General features: G+C 50.5%; 1 protein-coding gene across 6 annotated transcripts in view; it reads left to right on the top strand.

Annotated features, from left to right (window-relative positions):
• The first annotated feature begins 12204 nt into the window (after positions 1 to 12204).
• PRRC2B (proline rich coiled-coil 2B) overlaps positions 12205 to 19915 on the top strand; it is a 103011-nt gene continuing 95300 nt past the window's right edge. For 5 of the 6 annotated variants that reach the window (XM_066255905.1, XM_066255908.1, XM_066255906.1 and 2 more), the window contains exon 1: positions 12205 to 12410. The gene's annotated coding sequence lies outside the window, so the exon portion shown is untranslated. The remainder of the gene's footprint in view (positions 12411 to 19915) is intronic. The other variant, XM_066255909.1, reaches the window with a different exon arrangement.

Here is a 19915-nt window from a genome sequence, read left to right as displayed (position 1 = left end):
GGGTAAAACTGCTATAACGTGAATCAAGCATGGGCTCTGAACTGTGCTAGGGCCGATGATTCTTCACTGCCATGCTCCTGCGAAAAATATATGAGCCAGTTCTGTTTCAGAATGTTCTGGATGGAATTGTAATACGTATTTTACTAAATCTCAACCCTTTAAAATTGATCGATTGATTTATTTTATTGACAGAAGGAAGAGAAAACAGAGAGAAAGACACATCAATTTGTTGTTCCACTTATTTGTGCATTCATTGGTTGATTTCTATATGTGCCCTGCCAGGGATCGAACTACCCAACCAGGGCTAAATCTCAACCCTTGAGGACATACCCTGTTAGAATCTTGTCTGATAAAATGGGAAGTACACCAAGGTGCTGTCTGGGGCAAACCAAAATACGACAGGCGTGCTCAAGCAAAGCACGTACGCGCTTGAATTGCCAGCTGAGTTAGCTGTGTCTCTCAGGGGCCACAGTTTTTATCCGACAAATGCCAGTATTTCCGATAGGGGTACAATATAGATCAATCAGCCATCCGCTTGACTGGCCAGCGACCTGCCAGCCTCATCAGCAGGGATGTAAATGCCAGCGCTGACCCAGGAGGATCCTCAGGGGCCCCCCGGGGAAACAGCCCCTGGCTTCACATACCCCGTCTCCCCTTGAACTCCAGACAGGTGAACCTTTCGGTAACAGACAGGCAGAAAGTGGTGTATCCTCCTTAAACTTTATTTATTTATTTATTTAAATTTTTTTGTATTTTTCTGAAGTTGGAAATGAGGAGGCAGTCAGACAGACTCCCGCATGCGCCCGACCGGGACCCACCCAGCATGCCCACCAGGGGGCGATGCTCTGCCCATCTGGGGCGATGCTCTGTTGCAACCAGAGCCATCCTAGCACCTGAGGCAGAGGCCATGGAGCCATCCTCAGCGCCCGGGCCAACTTTGCTCCAATGGAGCTCTGGCTGCGGAAGGGGAAGAGAGAAACAGAGAGGAAGGAGAGGGGGAGGAGTGGAGAAGCAGATGGGTGCTGCTCCTGTGTGCCCTGGCCGGGAATCGAACCCGGGACTACTGCACGCCAGGCCGACGCTCTACCACTGAACCAATCGGCCAGGGCTCCTCCTTAAACTTTAAATACCACCTGGAAAGTTGGAAATCTAAATGATACATATATGAACAAGTGATGGCAATATCCCTGACCAAGGTCCCAGCAAAAGTATCATTCCAAATCAGATTATTTTTTGTTGTGGTAAAATACACATGACATAAAATGTACCATTTTAACTACTTTTAAAGGGTGCAATTCAGCGACATTTAGTGCATGCACAACGTTGTGCAACATCCCCTCTGTCTAGTTCCAGGATGATTTCATCATCCCGAAAGGAAATCCCATATCCATTAGGCAGAGACTCCTCCCCCTCCTGCCAGCCCCCAGCAAACACTAATCTGCTTTCTGTCTCTATGGACTTGCGTGTTCTGGACATTTCATGTAAATAGAATCATGCAACATATGGCCCTTTGTATCTGACTTCTTTCTCTTAGCATGATATTTTTTCTAAGTCCGTCCATATTGTAGCGTGTACCAGAACTTCATTCCTTCAACACCGCATATGGAATATAGTCAGTAAGACTGTAATAATTATGTAGGGTGCCAGGCGGGTACTGGGAATATCGGGGGGGGGGGGAGCACTGTGTGAACTTTATGATTGTCTAACTATGCTGTATTCCTGAAACTAATACAAAATAATATTAAATGTCAATTGTGCCTGACCTGTGGTGGCGCAGTGGATAAAGCGTCAACCTGGAAATGCTGAGGTTGCCGGTCCAAAACCCTGGGCTTGCCTGGTCAAGGCACATATGGGAGTTGATGCTTCTTGCTCCTCCCCTTTCTCTCTCTCTTTCTCTATCTCTCTCTCCCCTCTCTATAATAAATAAATAAAATCTTTAAAAAAAATTTTTAAAAAGTCAATTGTAATTGAAAAATAATACTTTAAAATGTGTGTTTTTTTGTGTGTTTTTTTTGTACAGAGACAGAGAGAGAGAGAGAGTTACAGAGAGGGGCAGACAGGGACAGACAGACAGGAACAAAGAGAGATGAGAAGCATCAATCATCAGTTTTTCGTTGTGACACCTTAGTTGTTTTTTTTGTTTGTTTTTGTTTTTTACAGAGACAGAGAGAGAGTCAGACAGAGGGATAGACAGGGACAGACAGACAGGAACACAGAGATGAGAAGCATCAGTGATTAGTTTTAGTTTTTCCTTGCGCATTGCAACACCTTAGTTGTTCATTGATTGCTTTCTCATATGTGCCTTGACCGCGGGCCTTCAGCAGACCAAGTAACCCCTTGCTCGAGCCAGTGACCTTGGGTCCAAGCTAGTGAGCTTTTACTCAAACCAGATGAGCCCACGCTCAAGCTGGCGACCTTGAGGTCTCGAACCTGGGTCCTCAGCATCCCACTCTGACACTCTATCCACTGTGCCACTGCCTGGTCAGGCGTGACACCTTAGTTGTTGATTGCTTTCTCATATGTACCTTGACCGCAGGCCTTCAGCAGACCGAGTGACCCCTTGCTCGAGCCAGCGACCTTGGGTTCAAGCTAGTGAGCTTTGCTCAAACCAGATGAGCCCCCGCTTAAGCTGGCGACCTCGGGATCTTGAACCTGGGTCCTCCACATCCCAGTCCTACGCTCTATCTACTGCACCACTGCCTGGTCAGGCTGTGTGTGTGTGTGCGTGTGTGTGTGTGTGTGTGTGTGTGTGTTTTAAATGAACTCTATTCCTTTTAGTAGCTGAATACTACTTTACCACATTTTGTTTATCCACTCATCAGTTAATTGACATTTGGGTTGTTTCTACCTCTTGGCTATTGCAAATAAGCATTCATATGTGATTTTTTGTTTGGACATCTGTTTTCAGTTCTTTTAGGTGTAAAGCTAGGAGTGGAATTGCTGGATCATATGCTGATTCTTTTTTTTTTTTTTTTGTATTTTTCTGAAGTTGGAAACGAGGAGGCAGTCAGACAGACTCCTGCATGTGCCCCACCAGAATCCACCCGGCATGCCCACCAGGGGGCAATGCTCTGCCCCTCTGGGTCGTTGCTCTGTCACAACCAGAGCCATTCTAGCGCCTGAGGCAGAGGCCACAGAGCCATCCTCAGCACCCGGGCCAACTTTGCTCCAATGGAGCCTTGGCTGCGGGAGGGGAAGAGAGAGACAGAGAAGAAGGAGAGGGGGAGAGGTGGAGAAGCAGATAGGCGCTTCTCCTGTTTGCCCTGGCCAGGAATTGAACCCGGGACTCATTCACGCCAGGCTGATGCTCTACCATTGAGCCAACCAGCCAGGGCTAATTCTTTTTTTTTTATTAAGTGAGAGGTGGGGAGGGAGGAAGGCAGAGACAGACTCCATATGCATTCCAACTGAGATCCACCTGGCAAACCCCCTACAGGGCGATGCTTTGCCCATCTGGGGCCGCTGTTCTGTTCCTCAGCAACTGAGCTATTTCAGTGCCTAAGGCTAGGCCATGGAGCCACCCTCAGCGCTCAGGGCCCACTTGCTCATTCCAGCCATGGCTGCAGGAGGATACTAGAGAAGGGGGAGGGGGAGGGATGAAGAAGCAGGTGGTCACTTTTCCTGTGTGCCTTGACTGAGAATTGAACCCAGGACTTCCACATATCTGGCCAACGCTCTACTGCTGATCAAACCGGCCAGGGCCCATATGATGATTCTATGTTTAACTTTTTAAGAGACCACTAGACTATTTTCCATAGCAGTTGCACCACTTACACTCCCATCAGCAATGTATGAGTATTCTAACATCTCTGCATCCTTGCTAATATGTGTTAATTTCATTTTTTTTATTCCAGCCAGCCATCCTAGTGAGTATAAAGTCGTATCTAACTATGCTGAGCATCTTTTCATGTGCTTGTTGACCATTTCTGTACTTTCTTTTTTTTTAATTATTTTTATTTATTTATTCATTTTAGAGAAGAGAGATAGAGGGAGAGAAAGAGAGAGAAGGGGGGAGGAGCAGGAAGCATCAACTCCCATATTTGCCTTGACCAGGCAAGCCCAGGGTTTTGAACCGGCAACCTCAGCATTCCAGGTTGACGCTTGATCCACTGTGCCACCACCTGGTCAGGCTGTGTGCTTTCTTTGAGGAAGTATCTAGTCAAGACCTTTACCCAGTTTTTCTTGGGTTGTTTGTCTTTTTCTTTTTGTTGTTGAATTGTAAGAGTTCTTTATACATTCTGGATACTAGTCTTTTACCAGATATGTGGTTATGACAACCCATTCTGTGGGTTGCCTGTTCATTTTCTCTCTCTCTCTCTCTTTTTTTTTTTACAGTGACAGAGAGTCAGAGAGAGGGACAGACAGACAGGAACAGAGAGAGATGAGAAGCATCAATCATTAGTTTTTCATTGTGACACCTTAGTTGTTCATTGATTGCTTTCTCATATGTGCCTTGACCATGGGGCTACAGCAGACCAAGTAACCCCTTGCTTGAGCCAGCGACCTTGGGTCCAAGCTGGTGAGCTTTTTGCTCAAACCAGATGATCCCACGCTCAAGCTGGCAACCTCGGGGTCTCGAACCTGGGTCGTCTGCGTCCCAGTCTGACACTCTATCCACTGCGCCACTGCCTGGTCAGGCGTGTTCACTCTCTTGATATCAAGTTAGATTTTGGTTTCTTCCGGACCTACATTTCTGAGATACTGGCCAGACAGGCAAGATCTGATCCTTCAACTCTACTGCCAGTGACACCCTGTTTCCTACCTCCTCCTCCTCCCCACCTGTCGGCTCCATCAGCAGGTGTGGCTTCTGGGGTCCTCTTGAGGGAGATTCTGAAGTGCTCATTGGGAAGGAGGACCGTGACCCGAGGTTCTGCCATAGGCAAGCCAGGGAGCAGAGCGGGTGGGGTAGCTTCTTGAACTTGCACCCACGTCCTTGCTTCGGGAGCCTCCTCAGAGAGCCGGCTCTTCCTTCCTTCCCTTCCCCAAGCCCCGCCCCTCAGAACTCTTCCGCTGCTTTTTCCTAGCTGAGCTTGCCAAGTTCTCAATCTTACCCTCACTTTTCCTCTATTCCCCGGTCCAGCTCTGCCCCCCTCCCCCGTCTTTCCCTTGATAGAAAATGGTGGCCAATTCGAATTGGTCAGAAACAGGGCTGATGTGAAGAGAAGTCCCAGTGCTCCTTGCCCGGAGGAGACTTTGCTTTAGCTCGTGTGTGTGTGTGTGTGTGTGTGTGTGTGTGTGTTGGTGTGTTAAACTGAGATGCTGCTCCCCAACCCCTGGTGTGAGCACCACGGTCTGGTCTGGGGGAGGGGGGGCTGCTGCCCGTTCAGACCCAAGTGTTGTGTGTTTAGCTCAAGGTTCCCACCCCTAGGGCATGCACATTCCCCAGGAGGGGGCCACCAGCCAGCCTGTGGGCCCCTCCCCGGGCCCAGACACTCCACCTCCAGGCTTTTGTTCAAGCTAGTCCCTCCGTCTGGAACATTCTTCCCAGTCTCTTCTGATTAAACTCTCAACTCTCCTCTCAAAGCTTGGTGTCAAAGGCACCCGCTCCAAGAAGGCTTCCACACGGAACTCCCAGCTGGAATCCATTTCTCCCTGCTGCACTATTCTCTGTTCCCCTCCAGTGAATAGGACTGCATTTTCTGAGCTGAAATGGGGACTCCCTCTCCTCCCTCTCTCATTAGCACAACTGCACTTTGGAGAGCAGTTGCAGGGAGAGGAAAGCAGGTCCGTCCCAGAATCCTGGCTCACGTGATCCCTACCCGTGTTGTCCGCCTCCCACTCCCGGGTCGGGTCGTATTGCAAGGGAGCTGTGAACGTGTCGCCCAGTGTCCTCCTGCAGTTCTGAGGCCGCAGGGAGCCGCAGACCAGGCCAGCTCCAGGCCCGATGATTCAGACCCACCTTCAGCCCATGCCTGGCTGGTGATGAGAGCTTGATAAGTCACAGTTTTTATTTTGTTGTTTTGATTTTTATGCCCCTGAACTTGGGGTTTTCTTGAGCGCACAGATCATGGATTTCTCATCTTGCCGTATCTTAGCACTCTGACTGGCCTTGCCATTACAGAGCTCACTGTTTACTCAGTTTTTGTTGTTGTTTTTGTAGTTGGATGGAATGCGTTTATTAGACAAGATGAGTGGAGGTTTGGATAAGGCACAGCGTGGGGAAAGCAAAGGGTCCTGAGAGCAGGGGAAGTTAGCTACAAATAATGTGCTAATCAGTCTTCCCCTCCCTGTAATACTCTGACCAATAGAGCACAGCAGCAGTGACATCCTTACCAGGCCAGTGAGCTTGTCCTTGCCCTGCTTTGGAACCCATGCCATGCTGTAAGGAAGCCCGGACTGTTCTGTCAGAGAGGCCACAGGAGGCTCCTGGAGGAGGAGATACCTTGTGGATGCAGACACAGTGCAGAAGGCAGATTGACACCAGCCAGTACCAGGTGGAACAGAAGAACCATCCCCAAACCCTCCAAATCTTGAGAATTAGCAAACTGTTGTTGCTGGAAGCCACTAAGCTTTGGGGTTCTTGGTCACACAGCAATCAGTGACTGACGGGGGAGGCTCTTGTGTGTCTGCGAGTAAGAAGGAATAACAGTACTAACCAGCACGTGCCAGATGCCCGCTGGATGCCAGCCAAGTGCATCATCTCGTCAGTTCTCACAACAAAACTCCTCCCTGGCTTCCAGAGGCTCAGAGAATTGTAGTCACTTGTCTAAAGACACACAGTAAATTAGGATAGAGACAGATTCAACTCAGATCTCTCTGACTCTCCAAATCTGGCTCTCTGTGATGGGGGCAAGCCAGGGAGAAGGGCACAGACCCAGCGCCTGCTCCGGGTTGGGGCTTGGACAGGCCCCACTGAGGAACCTAGGTGAGCCGGGGGCCCCTGTGTGCATGGCTGTGTTGGGAACAACACTGAGTGGCTGGAGGAGTGACCTCGAAGCCAGACAGGGCAGCTGTGAGAGGCCTCTGGGACCGGCCCTGGGTCCTGGGCCCTGGGCCCGGGTCAGTGTTTTAAAGGCTGGCTCCGTGTTTGCGCTTGCGTTCAGTGTCAGATGATCTCCTATTTGCCTCCCCCCGAGATGGGGTGCCGAACCTCCTGGGGTTTGCGTGACTGGAAAGGCTCTCCTAAGTAGCATGACTGGCAGCCAGCAGTGGCTGGTGGCGGGAGAAGGGCCCGGAGCCTCAGTGTATCGATCTGTAAAAAAAAGGAGTAACAGGCCCTAGCTCACAAAAACAGGGTGTGGAGGCCACAGTTCACAGAGGGAGTCGGGTTCAGGCCCTCACTCAGCATCTGCGTTATTTTCTCTCTCGTCACTGGCTCCCTGTGGGAAACCTGGCAAGTCACCTAACCTGGCAAGTCACCTAACCTGTCTGCCTGCGTTTTATGTCCTCACCAGAAAGTGCTCGCTAAGTGGTGACTATTACTGAGGGAGGGATGAAAGCTCAGCAAAGTCTCAGACCCTCCGGGCCGTGGGGGAGGGGCAGCTTTCCTGGCTTCCCTTTGAGGTCAGGCCTGGACAGGACACTGGCAGGGGCAAATTTCCTCCTGAGTCCCAAGATTCCCTCTCCCTTCCTTTTTTTCCCTTTTCTATTCTTTCATGCCATAACCTCTCACTAATCACGTTACGTGCCACATTGTGTGCTATGGGCTGCGGAATTGAAAAATGAATGATTCAGTGACTCTGGATGAGCTCCTCGTCTTGCAGGGGAGAGAGAAACGAAGGACCACAGCAAGACTGGGACTGTGACAGTGAATGTCAGAGTGCAGGAGGTTAGAGAAGCCTGAGTAAAGGAAAGAGATCAAAAAGAGCGCACAAGAGGCAACTTTCCAGATGAGTTCTTTCTTCTTTTAATTTATTTATTGATTTGCGAAAGAGAGAAAGAGAGTGAGAGAGAAACATCAATCTGTTTCTGTATATGCCGTGACTGGGGATCAAACCAGCAACCTTTGTCGGTCAGGATGATGCTCTAAGCAACCAAACCATTTAGCTAGGGCAGATGAGTCTTTTTTTGTTTGTTTGTTTAGGACAGAAATCTGACCAATGAACTATTCCATATGAAATTAATGCAAAGGAGATCCACTTCTAGCCATAATGCTTTTCTCACTCTCTTTCCCCCTTCCTCTCTCTAAAAATCAATTTAAAAGTTTCAAGCCTGACTAGGTGGTGGCACAGTGGATAGAGCGTCAGACTGGGATATGGAGAACCTGGGTTCGAGACCCTGAGGTCGCCAGCTTGAGTGCGGGCTCATCAGGTTTGAGCAAGGCTCACCAGCTTGAGCCCAAGGTCGCTGGCTCGAGCAAGGGGTCACTCGGTCTGCTGTAGCCCCCCAGTCAAGGCACATATGAGAAATCAATCAATGGACAACTAAGGAACTGCAACAAAGAATTGATGTTTCTCATCTCTCTTCCTTCCCGTCTGTCTGTCCCTCCTCTCTCTCACTTCCTTACCACACACACACACACACACACACAAAAAAAGTTTCAATATAACAAGACAGTGATCACATTTTGGGGAAAAATTATCTCTATATAAAATTGGCATTAGGCCGTGAAGGACCTGTGGAATTCCCCCGCGGGTCAGTTTGGGAGTCTGAAAATATTTCTCCACCCCTAAGCACAGTTGCAAGTTTCCTCATATTTTAGGAGGAAAAAAGTGACAAAAATGAAATCAACTGGCCTGACCTGTGGTGGCGCAGTGGATAAAGCATCGACCTGGAAATGCTGAGGTCCCCGGTTCGAAACCCTGGGCTTGCCTGGTCAAGGCACATATGGGAGTTGATGCTTCCAGCTCCTTCCCCCTTCTCTCTCTCTGTCTCTCTCTCCTCTCTTTCTCTCTGTCTCTCTCTCGCCCTCTCTCTCTCCTCTCTAAAAATGAATAAATAAAAAAAAAATGAAAAAAATAAAAAATAAAGGAAAAAAATAGTTAAAAAAAAAAAAGAAATCAACTCTGTCTCATTGGTTCATGTCAACCCTTCCCAGCTTTGAACTGCTGGGTCCACTCATTCCTTACATTCTTTCAATATCCCAGCTCTGGATGGTGGCTGTTTCCTTGATTTAACTCTGACGATACCAAACGTCTCCTGGAATGTCTCCCATACTGCGTGGGGAGTCTCTTGGGGCTAAATGACCTAAAACTTTAGCTTTAGTCAAACTCTCATGCTCTGCTTTCTCCTTTTTTCTTCCTGCTGTGCTTTCTGGGTCCTGAGTTCTGGGACCTTGGAGAGGCATCTTCAGATCCAGAAGAAGCCCCAGGAGCCAGCCCTGGCTGACAGCCTCAGACCACAGACAATGGCCCCCGTACCCACCTCAGAACCTGAGCCTTGACTTCCCCCAGGAAAGGCTCAGACTTCAAAAGGCTGGTACTGCTGGGTTCAAATCCTTGCTCCACCACCCAGGTCCTTTGTGTCCTTGTCTAAGATCATTGAACTGATATCAATATCCTTATCCATAAAGTGTGAACAATAATAACCGTCAAGTATTAGGTTATCTCCTGTAAAGTGGTTACTTAGCATGCTGCCCAGAAAAGATGCTCAGTAAACACACCTGTCATGGCTGTTACCCCAGAGAAGTGCAGAGAGATAGGGATTTCTTGAACCCAGGACAAAAACCTTAGTTTTGGGGGTTTTTTTGTACAAGTGGGGCACCTGCTGTCATTTCACTCCCTGGGACCTAGCTGTCCCCAGAGGCCATCACTGCCCTTCCAGCTTTGCAAGAGGAGCAGAGCCTTTGTTGACCTTTCTCTCCCCTTGCCATCTTTAATAGTTCTTCATCTGTCTTCTAGAGCAGTGGTCCCCAACCTTTTTTGGGCCACGGACCAGCCTTTAGGGTGGGATGGATAAATGTATCATGTGACCAAGACAAGTATCAAGAGTGAGTCTTAGAGGGATGTAACAGAGGGAATCTGGTCATTTTTAAAAAATAAAACATCGTTCAGACTTAAATATAAATAAAATGAAAATAATGTAAGTTACTTATTCTTTCTTTTCTTTTTTTTTTTTTTTTTTTTGTATTTTTCTGAAGCTGGAAACGGGGAGAGACAGACAGACTCCCGCATGAGCCCAACCGGGATCCACCCGGCACGCCCACCAGGGGCGACGCTCTGCCCACCAGGGGGCGATGCTCTGCCCCTCCGGGGCGTTGCTCTGCCGAGACCAGAGCCACTCTAGCGCCTGGGGCAGAGGCCAAGGAGCCATCCCCAGAGCCCGGGCCATCTTTGCTCCAATGGAGCCTTGGCTGCGGGAGGGGAAGAGAGAGACAGAGAGGAAGGAGGGGGTGGGGGGGGTGGAGAAGCAAATGGGCGCTTCTCCTATGTGCCCTGGTCAGGAATCGAACCCGGGTCCCCCGCACGCCAGGCCGATGCTCTACCGCTGAGCCAACCGGCCAGGGCCTTACTTATTTTTTCTTTGCGGACCAGTACTGGTCCGCGGCCCGGGGGTTGGGGACCACTGGTCTAGAGCAGTGATTTTCAACCTTTTTACACTTGGCGACCGGTGAAAACAATGATTTCAGGGACCGCTAAGGCAGCACTCTCTTTGAGCATAAGTGAACGCGACTAAGGTCATTGGGTCTATGATCTTCATATAACATCAGGGTGCTTACCTCTTTTACCCACCAGCATGGAACTCCTGGCAGACCGCCTGTTGAAAAACCCTACTCTAGAGCACTCAAGGGTCTCTGAGCTTTTCTTCTTAAGCAGGGGTCCCCAAACTATGGCCCTTGGGCCGCATGCAGCCCCGGCCATTTATCCCGCCCCCGCCGCACTTCCAGAAGGGGCACCTCTTTCATGAGTGGTCAGTGAGAGGAGCATAGTTCCCATTGAAATACTGGTCAGTTTGTTTTTTTAAATTTACTTGTACTTTATTTTAAATATTGTATTTGTTCCTGTTTTGGTTTTTTACTTTAAAATAAGATGTGCAGTGTGCATAGGGATTTGTTAAAATAAGATATGTGCAGTGTGCATAGGGATTTGTTCATAGTTTTATTTATAGTCCGGCCCTCCAACAGTCTGAGGGACAGTGAACTGGCCCCCTGTATAAAAAGTTTGGGGACCCCTGTTCTTAAGGATGTTCTTTCATTATGTAAAGAAAAAAAAAGGTAACCTGATTCTTTGTGAGTCCCGGGTCCTTACAGCCCAGCTAGTAAGGTGTGTGTGTGTGTGTGGGGGGGGGCAGAAGCTCCTCCTTGTACTCAGGGCTACCTCTAACCTGGTTAATTAGGCTGAAGTGGGTTAACTTTCCTCCCAGGTCTAGCCATGTGGTCTTGGGCAAGTTAACCTCTCAGCGTCTCCATTTTGTCAACTGTTCGGATTGGAGGACACAAACCACTTCAGGCCACTCCACAGATAGCATGGCCAGCTGCTGGGTACACGGACAAGTGCCAGAGGGGGGACACTTGGACTCCAGGCCCCAGCTACCTTTCTTTTCGTCTTTGCTGTTTTAAATTGTTTCTTTTTCCAATTGCCAACTTATCTAGAAGGGAAATTCCTTCGCAGCTCCGCTGACCTCTGACAGACCTCAGAGCATCAAGGTGACCAAGAGCAGAGCGCATCCTCCCAGGCCTTTTGTTTTGCATTCACACAAATAACACAAACACTCAAGAGGATGGGTTTATTACTCTCCCTTTTACAAAAACGGGATAAGGTATCTATAACTGCAACAACCTTGCTTTTGAATTAACATTGAATCGTTTATTTCCGTCTCCTTTCCGTGCCTATATCAGAGACGCATTTGAACAAAACCCGGCCTCCGGGACTGTCAGGGGGCGCTGCAGTCCTGAAGGGGGAAGGGGGAGGGGCGGAGACCCGGGCTCCCGCCCCATCCCCCCCCGCCGCCGCCCTCGCTCCCTGCGCCCAGCCTCCCCCGCCCCGGCCCCTCCATCCAGCCCCCACCCCACTTCCGGGCCGCCCCCCTCCCGGGCCTCCCCCCCCCCCCCCCCCCCCCGCTCCCCGGGCCCCTTCCCGGAGCCCCAGTCCCCCTCCTCCCGACGCCCTCCGCGGTCTCCCGAACCCTCTCCCCTTCGGGGGGCCCCTCCCCACCCCCTTTTCTCGGCCCCGCGCCTTCCCCTCGGGGCCCCCCCTCCCCAGGCCCCCAGCCCCCCAGGCCCGGGGGCGGGCGCGGGCGATCCCGGGAGGCGCGGCAGGGGGCGCTGCGCGGGCGGCGGCGGCGGCGGCGGGAGGAGGAGGCGGGAGGAGGCGGGGGCGGCGGCAGGCGGGGGGCGGGGAGCGGAGCGCGAGAGGGAGGCGAGCGGCGAGACACAGGCTCCGAGGCTCCAGCGAGCGAGCGAGCGGGGAGGGAGCGAGCGAGCGAGCAGCTGCGCCGCCGCCTCGCAATCCGCCGCCATCCCGCCGCCTCCGCGCCCGACCGCCACCCGACCGCCATCGCCCGGCCCAGTCGCGCCCGCGGAACCAGACCAGGTGGGCCCGGGGCAGGGGGCAAGGGGCCGGCGGGCGCGGCGCTAAGATGGAGGCGGCGCGGCCCGGCTTTGTCTCGGCGGCGGCGCTGAGTGACAGCGGCGCCCCGGGCCCGGCCGACCTTTGTCCGCGAGCGCGCCGGGCTCGGCCCGCCCCGCGCCGCCGCCGTTGGCTGCTGGCCGGCCGGGCGAGGCTGCGGGGCCGGACCTGGGGCGCTAGGCCAGGCCCGCTCGCCATTGTTGTGGCGGCGCCGCGCGGCCTCGGCTTGGGCGGCGGGCGGGTGGCGGGGCCGGGGTCCTCCCGGGTCAGAGGCTGGCGGCGCGGGCCGCCCCCGGGTCCGACGGCCGAGAACGCCTGTGAGGTCCGCGAGCGTGGGGGGCGGACCCCTGCCCCATCCCACCCCAACCCCCCCCCCCCCCCCCATCCCCCGCACCCCCACCCCACCCGGCTCACTTTTAAAGCCACCCCGAGGTGGGATTCCGGGGCCAGAGGGCGGGTGCGGCGGCTGCAGAGCCGTTTCGGGGCGCGGGGCAGCCCCCCCCCCAGGTGTCACTGGAGTTGGTGGCCAGGGGCTGCTGGCCTGTGTGCCCGGGGGTGGGGGTGGGGGTGGGCACAACCGCCTACCCCGTCGCGCATAGGGGTGCGGGCACCAGAGGGTTATTTTGAAAATGCTTCACGCTCTATTGTTGAAAATGTTTAATAATAAACAGGATGTCGCTGCTCAGGGCCTGCCAGATGGTTTTTTTTCCCCCCTCTCCTCCCTTTTTTCCCCTCTTCTGAGTGAGAAACAGCGCTGTCGAAATCAGGCCTCGGAAGAGGGGATTTGCCGACATAACACGGGAAGGTGTTTTCTTCTTTGCTTTTCCTCCCTCTCTTTGTAAAACATCGCCTGAGCCCACGTTGAGCCTGGAAGAGGAGGTGTTTGGAGGGGAGTGGGTCGCTTGAAGGAAGTGGGAGAGGGGGGCTGGGAGGCTCTCTGGAGTGTGTTATTTGCTAAATGGCTGCTTGGGAGAAACCTTCCGAAGCCTTTGGTTTACGGGATTGTTAACCATCCCTGAGATTTTTCTTTTTCTTTAAGGTTGTTAGGAGCATTTTTATGTGGCTTTATGCGTTATCATCCAGTTCGGTTTTTGTAACCATCCCTTTAAAGTCCCTAAAGCGGCGGGGTTTCTCTCTGTCCTTGTAGGCTTGCGTGTTCACAGCGCTGTAGTGTGAGGTGGGGCTGGGGAGGCCCACGTTTAGGGTGCCATCCTGCTTCTGTCGGGAACCCTGCGGCTCTCTGCGCCTTCGTTGGCATGCACAGGGACATTTCATTCTCCACCTCGCAGGTTTGCATAGGGGCCACAGGGCCTAGCGGAGGGCCTGGCACACAGTTGGGGCTCACTAGTTGTCCCACCTACACTGTTTGCATAGTTGCCATCAGGTCTTAGGATGGAAGCGAGCCACTTGAGGAGCCATCCAGAGCCCAGCCGTCCTCGGACGCCACAGGTGCTGGCTGGGCTCAGGCCTGGAAGGATGAGGGGGAAGGAAGGCAAGGCACCAACAGCATTGGTCGTTGGCTCTTTCAGCGCTGGGCCTCTCTGGGGAGACAAGGATAAGAAAGGAGCATTTGGAGCCCTGGAGAACTAAATAGATCTGGGTTGTGTGGTCATAGGACCCTCTGCGTGGATCCGGGGTACCTGTCCCTTGCGAGGCTGTTCTTACAGCTCGGTTTAAGGTAGAGCTAGAACAGTACAAGGTACCAAGGGACAACAAGCGGAGGCCCAGGGCGCCCTGCCTTTTGAGGATTACTGCTTTCCTTTGGGACTGGCAGGTAATCATTTGGGGAGCCTCTGCTTGTTTGGACCAGCGAGTCTCTTGAAGTCTGGATTCTGGTCCTCGTTGAGTTACCTTACTTAAATCTGTGCCTCAACTCCTGCATCAGTAAAATGGGAATAATTATATCTTGTCTTTTTTTATTTTATTTTTAATTTTTTAAATTTTTTTTACAGAGACAGAGTCAGAGAGAGGGATAGATAGGGACAGACAGACAGGAACGGAGAGAGATGAGAAGCATCAATCATCAGCTTTTCGTTGAGACACCTTAGTTAGTTGTTCATTGATTGCTTTCTCATGTGCCTTGACTGTGGGGCTACAGCAGACCCAGTAACCCCTTGCTTGAGCCAGCGACCTTGGGTCTAAGCTGGTGAGCTTTGCTCAAACCAGATGAGCCCGCGCTCAAGCTGGTAACCTCCAGGTCTCAAACCTGGGTCGTCTGCATCCTAGTCTGACTATCCACTGCGCTACCACCTGGTCAGGCTGTATCTTGTCGTAATTAATCTGTTGCAGCTCTTGGGAACATCAGATACTATTTGTAGCAAAGTGCTTCCATCCATAGGGGGTCATGAAAGTGTATGTTGTTTTTGTGGTTACCTAGTTTTCTGGTTCCTTTTTCTAAATTTCTGATCTTTTTCTCCAGTTCTCCTCATTGATGGAACTGTGTGTGACCTTCCCACCCCAGCTTCTGTCCCCAGCTAATGCTTTGATGTGATGACCATTCAATTGCCTGAAAATACCAGAGTGTATTAGAAGGGCTATAAGTGCTCGGCAAAACTGGGGTGTCTGCTGTTTATCAGAGTCCGAAGGAAAGACTGTGGCTAATGGGAGACTGACCCCAGTCTTGTCCACTGGTGTGGATTGAGACCCTGTTACCTCTGAGCCAGACTTGTAGCTTGTTTGTAAACAACACATTCTGCTCGGATTATAGTGGTTCTGCAGTCTGACGGGAAACTTGCTTTGGTTGGTTTGCCATTCCCACAACCGTCTAGATCAGGGGTCTCAAACTCAACTCAGCATGTGGGCCGCAGAGCAAGATCACAGCCTTTAGGCGGGCCGCACTAGGTCTACAAAAGGCAACTGTTACGCAACACTTTTCAGTGTCACAAAACGACCAGAAACTGTAGTTCGCATCACAACTGCTGTTAACTAAGCTAATATCTAGCTAGGATGCTAGAGAAATGAAAAATACAAGTAGGCCCCTAGGCTTACTTAATTTTATCCAAAATATTTTGAACTTCGTGGATTAGTCTGCGGGCCGCACAAAATTGTTCGGCGGGCCGCGAGTTTGAGACCCCTGGTCTAGATGGTAGGGTTTTTTTTTTTGTTTAGTTTTTTTTTTCATCTCTTTGTATCCTCTTTCAGGCCTCCTGGTTGTCTGTGGGACTGAGACTTTTTTAATTTATTTTTATTTTTTTTATTTTTTTTTGAAGCTGGAAACAGGGAGAGACAGTCAGACAGACTCCCGCATGCGCCCGACCGGGATCCACCCGGCACGCCCACCATGGGGCGACGCTCTGCCCACCAGGGGGCGATGCTCTGCCCATCCTGGGTGTTGCCATGTTGCAACCAGAGCCACTCTAGCGCCTGAGGCAGAGGCCACAGAGCCATCCCCAGCGCCCGGGCCATCTTTGCTCCAGTGGAGCCTTGGCTGCGGGAGGGGAAGAGAGAGGCAGAGAGGAAAGCGCGGCAGAGGGGTGGAGAAGCAAATGGGCGCTTCTCCTGTGTGCCCTGGCCGGGAATCGAACCGGGTCCTCGGCACACTAGGCCGACGCTCTACCGCTGAGCCAACCGGCCAGGGCCGAGACTGAGACATTTTAACAGGGTCGTGGCATCCTTTCAGTCCCCACCCCCTTCCTGCCTCTTGGCCCAGCCTTTCTATCTGATTTCCTTCCAGCCCAGTCTGGCTCTGCTCTGGGCTGGTTGCTTAAGGAAGGAGAGGAGTTGGCTGTTCCTTCCACCAAGCTTTTCAATTACCTGTGAGTTTTAGTTGTTTTAGTTACTCATGGGCTCCTGTACTGTGGAGGGACCCGCTCCCTTTTGCAGCTCCCTGGGTCCTCCCTAGTCTCCTTCAGGCCCAAATGAGTAAAGAAAAGGCCTAGGAAGGAAGCGCCAGGAAGCCTTGGGAGAATGGAATGTCAGGAATGGCGAGTCAGAACTGACTCCAGCGCGGTCCGATTGCCTGGGCCCTGGCCGAGAGTATTCCTTTTTTTTTTTTTTTGGTCATGCCTGTTGGATGGCCTGTTCACACCACCCCCTTTTTAAATTTCAAATCTTTTTTTTTTTCCAAATCTTTTTTTTTATGAAGTATTATTTTATTGTAGTTCCAAGACTTTCGCCTTGTACAAAGTACTGACTCATGTTGCTAATGGCTATATACTGGTTTGTGTCTCTGTTATATGTGGATGCTGGTTATATTCTACCATTGAAGATTGATCAGTTCCATGTTGGTTTCTATTTCTAACCATCATAGGCCAGGGGGACCAGGACATGTATTTCCAAATTTGATTATGGGGCTTCTTTACTGTCAAATGTACATGTCTTGTTATGGGCAGGCAGGTGTTACATTTTAAGCAATCCATTTCTCTCTGAAAAATTAAATTTCCTGCAGAGATCTGTTGGGCTTTGTGCTCTGAATCTCATATTTTAGTCCAGGTTAATGAGACTTTTTTTTTTCAAATCATAACTTGCTGTTTTTTCTTAAGATTTTTTCCCTGGGACTGGAGTAGCCTTAGCAACCTTGGACCTGTCATTTTGGTTTTTTTTTGTTTGTTTTTTTGTTTTTAAATTTTTATTTATTCATTTTAGAGAAGAGAGACAGAGAGAGAGATAGAGAAATGGGGAGGAGCAGGGAGCATCAACTCCCATATGTGCCTTGACCGGGCAAGCCTAGGGTTTTGAACTGGCGACCTCAGCATTCCAGGTTGACTCTTGATCCACTGGGCCACCACAGGTCAAGCGGACCTGTCATTTTGGATAAAGAAAGAAGGGTATTGTCCGTAGTGCTGGAGATGAAAGAGAGAGAGAGAGATACATACGGGTGGTGAGCTTTCTGGTGAAGTGAAATTGTTCATGACAAGATTTTAGGTTTAGCCTGACCAGGCAGTGACGCGTGGATAGAGCGTTGGACTGGGATGTGGAGGACCCAGGTTCAAGACCCCGAGGTCGCCAGCTTGAGCGCGAGCTCATCTGGTTTGAGCAAAAGCTCACCAGTTTGGACCCAAGGTCGCTGGTTCCAGCAAGGGGTTACTCGGTCTGCTGAAGGCCTGCGGTCAAGGCACATATGAGAGAGCAATCAATGAACTAAGGTCTTGCAACGAAAAACTAATGATTGATGCTTCTCATCTCTCTCAGTTCCTGTCTGTCCCTATCCATCCCTCTCTCTGACTCTCTCTCTGTCTCTGTAAAAAAAAGAAAAAAAAAGATTTTAGGTTTAAAGGTGCTGAACTGAACCTCCTGACCTGAGAGTTGGGAGACCGGGGCTTTGCTGCCTGTGATGTCTCTGATTCTGTCTGTGGTGGCACGTGGGCAGTCTCTGCACTAGGAGGGAGACTTGCCTCAGGATGGGAGGCAGAGGTCGTGGTTGTGGCTTGCTGTTGTAGCTGCACTTGTTGATTTCCCGTGCGGCTGGCTGCGAGAGCCGGGCGGCTCCTGGCAGCAGCGTTGGTGTGTAAAGCTCTGCAGGCAGCAGGAGGTGTCTGGGCAGAATGGAGTCTGAGTCACTGGCGGTCCTTACGTTCTGCACTGCTGCCTTCCGCGCCCCCCCCCCCCCCCCCGCAGCTGCCCCTCCGCAGCCTGCTCTGCAGCTTTGCTCTTAGCCTTTCTTCCTCCTTTCCAGGAAAACGGCAGCCTTTTCCTCCTTGTGCTGCCACAGAAGCAGTATTTATTGCTTTTTAAATACACTGCATACAACGGATTCTCCTTGACCATCTATTATTTGCCATGCATTTTGCAAGGCCTTTTAATTGTTTCACCCTGTTCGTAAAAGTAACATTTTCACTGAAAAAAAAAATTGGAAAATACCAAAAAGAATAAAGACAAAAATAAAAATACGAATTACCTGTAACCTCACCATACAGTAAGGACTAGTGTATTTCTTTTGTTTTTATTTTTTATTTTTCCTAATGTTTATTTTGTTGATATTAGGGAAAGAGGAAGAGTAGGGGGAGCATTGATTTGTTCCTGTATGTGCCCTGATCAGCAATCGAACTGGCAACCTCTGTGCTTTGGGACAATGCTCTAACCAACCAAGCTAACCAGCTGGGATATTTTTTTCCTTTAATTATGTGTTTGTTTTTTCAAAACTAGAAAATATGTATACTATTCACAGTTTATAATTCCTTTTAATGTTATAGTGTATTTCCTTAACATGTTTTTAATAATTGTATAATAGCTATTATTTGGATATGACTTGATTATTTAATCCTGTTATTAAACAGGTAGTTGTTGCCATTTTTCCTTCACATAAACAAAACTTGAAGAAGCAGCCGTGCCTGTAAATCGTGGTCTGTATTGCTGAGCATTTCCTGTAAGTGGACTTTCCAGGTCAGAGTGTGGGCTCCTTTCTTAGTTGTCTACCACTGTATCTGATTCTCCTTCAGCCCTTGTCACTGCACAAGGTGACTTTCTTCATGGGCCATTGAGTTCTGGGGGCCTCAGTCCTGGCTAAGCCTTTGGATGGAGTAGGGCTTGGGGGTCTTACTCCATTTACTGGTTTGAGTCTGGCCAAGTGTGTTATTCTGGGGACACAGAGGTGTGCATGCCTCACTTGTGCTCCATAGGAGCTCCCGGTCCAATGGGGAAAGGATGTACCTCCTTTTTTTTTTTTAATTGATGTTTAGAAAGAGATTTATTCTACTTATTTATGCACTCATTGGTGATTCTTGTATGTGCCTTGGCTGGTGATTGAATCTACAACCTTGATGTAGTGGGATGATGTGCTAACCAACTGAGCTACTGGCAGAATTAGTGTTTTAAAAAACAGTTACTGGCCCAGGCAGGTTGGTTCAGTGGTAGACTGTTGGCCTGGTGTATGGATGTCCCAGGCCAGAGCACATAGGAGAAGTGCCCATCTGCTTATCTACCGCTCCTCTTTCCCCTTTTCTTTCTCTCCCCCTCCTCCTGCAGCCATGGCTTGATTGTCCAGAGAAGTTGGCCCCTGGTGCTGAGGATGGCTCTGAGGCCTCTGCCTCAGGCGCTAAAAATAGCTTGGTTGCGGACCAGTGGAGCAATACCCAGATGGGCAGAGAGCATTGCCCTTTAGGGGACTTGCTGGGTGGGTCCCATTTGGGGAGCATGGAGTAGTCTCTGCCTCCCTTGCTCTCACTTACTTACTTACTTTATTTATTTATTTTTATTTTTTACAGAGACAGAGAGTCAGAGAGAGGGATAGATAGGGACAGACAAGAACAGAGAGAGATGAGAAGCATCAATCATCAGTTTTTCATGGCAACACCTTAGTTGTTCATTGATTGCTTTCTCATATGTGCCTTGACCATGGGCCTTCAGCAGACCGAGTAACCCCTAGCTTGAGCCAGTGACCTTGGGTCCAAGCTGGTGAGCTTTGCTCAAACCAGATGAGCCCGCGCTCAAGCTGGTGACCTTGGGGTCTCGAACCTGGGTCTTCTGCATCCCAGTCCGACGCTCTATCCACTGTGCTACTGCCTGGTCAGGCGCTCTCACTTACTTTAAAA

This window comes from Saccopteryx bilineata, chromosome 2 (genome assembly GCF_036850765.1).
Source record: "Saccopteryx bilineata isolate mSacBil1 chromosome 2, mSacBil1_pri_phased_curated, whole genome shotgun sequence".
In the NCBI taxonomy this organism is placed as follows: Eukaryota; Metazoa; Chordata; class Mammalia; order Chiroptera; family Emballonuridae; genus Saccopteryx; species Saccopteryx bilineata.
This window is presented reverse-complemented; position numbering and strand designations above follow the sequence as displayed.